Raw genomic sequence first — 1,628 nt, forward strand, 5'->3', positions numbered from 1 at the left:
TCACCAGCCGTGGTTGCCACCGACGGCCGTCTCAGGGTGCCCAGTGTGGCTGCCTCCTGCTCATCCCTCTGCAGCTCTGTGGCAGACAGTGAGGGTTAGAGGGTCAGTCGTACTGTCCCATGAAGGCGGGGCAGGGGTTCTCTGGAGGCCTTTCTGAAAGGCAGCGTGATAGTTACGTTTATTGTCCTGGTTCCACACTGCAATAGAACATGATGTTTCATAATTACCTCTCCATAACGCAGTGTACTGTAATCACCTTTCCAAAATGCAATGTAATTCCATGTTACAGAATCCGCTTCCTGAATGTACTGTACTACAATCACCTTCCATATTGCAGTCTAGCGTAACATAATAACTTTCCATCACGTATTCTGTAATCACCTTCCATAATGCACTCTAACGTTAAGATCAGCACTTTCCATAAAAGGATGTTCTGTAATTACCTTTCATAATGCAATGTAACGCAACTGCCTTGCATGACATAATGCAATACAACGTAATCACTCTCCATAATGCAATGTGGTGTAGTCCCTTTCCATAATGCTGCCTACTATATTCAGCTCCCGTAACAACTGAATGAAATGCAATTGAGCCATTGAAAAGGGAGGGTTTTTTTTAGCTGTGGTCTGCCTTCAGACTAAATATTTAGGTAGAACTTTTTGTCTTTCTCCATCCTGCATTCTGAGCCATGAATCTCCGGATGTACACCGGGAGAAGTCTCCTGCCTGCCGCCCTTCCCAGCTCACCCTGGAGGAGAGTGGTTCAGTCACAGGACAGGAATCTAGTACACATCTGGGGAGACACACTCTAATCCCAAGGAGAAACGTGGACCCAGGCACAGGATGGCATTTCTGAGACCACGCAAAGTCAGTAGCTATTAAAAACTAAGTGTATCATAAGACCTTGGCCTTGGAGGTGGAGAGGGCAGGGAGGAAAGATAACATGTGCTTACCAATCTCGGCCAGCTCCTCAAAGTCCAGGCCTGACATGTTCTCCTGGTGACGTGCAGCTCCTGCTAACCAATGCCAGCTCCGTGGGTCCCACACAAGTGTGTGTCAAGGTGGGAGGAGATCCTTTTGAAACCTGAGGGGAAGCATAAGGAATCCCAGGGCATTCAACACACCATGTGCAACGTTTGAAAAGCAAAGGATGCGCTCAGATGATCACCTGACCTGACCCACACCATCAAGCCATTGATTCTGATTCATAGCCACACATAGGACAGAGGAGAACTGCTCCTCAGGGTTACTGTTGCCATCGAGCCAGTTGACGCTGACTCAGCATCTCTGTAGGATGGAGGAGCTGCTCCACAAGAGTACTCAGACGATAAATCTTTATGGAAGCAGAATGCCACATCTTTGTCCTGTGGAGCAGCTAGTGGGTTTGAACCAGCTGCCCTGAGCATTAGCAACCCAACACTCAACCCACTGTGCCACCAGGGCTCCTGTCAACCTAGATCCAAGCAGCTTTTACCAGAAATTGTGATTTTGCACACCTTGTTCTGCTTATCTCACACTCGTCGCCAGAAATGGCCAGTGTGAACAGATGATTCAGCATGAGCAGGGGCTCGACATGGTCAGACGAGATCCGACTCCAATGCTTAAGCAGTTCCCAAACCAAATCAAACC

Source organism: Echinops telfairi, unplaced genomic scaffold, assembly GCF_000313985.2.
Source record: "Echinops telfairi isolate 266 unplaced genomic scaffold, ASM31398v2 ScPeMD7_2;HRSCAF=8, whole genome shotgun sequence".
Classification (NCBI taxonomy): Eukaryota; Metazoa; Chordata; class Mammalia; order Afrosoricida; family Tenrecidae; genus Echinops; species Echinops telfairi.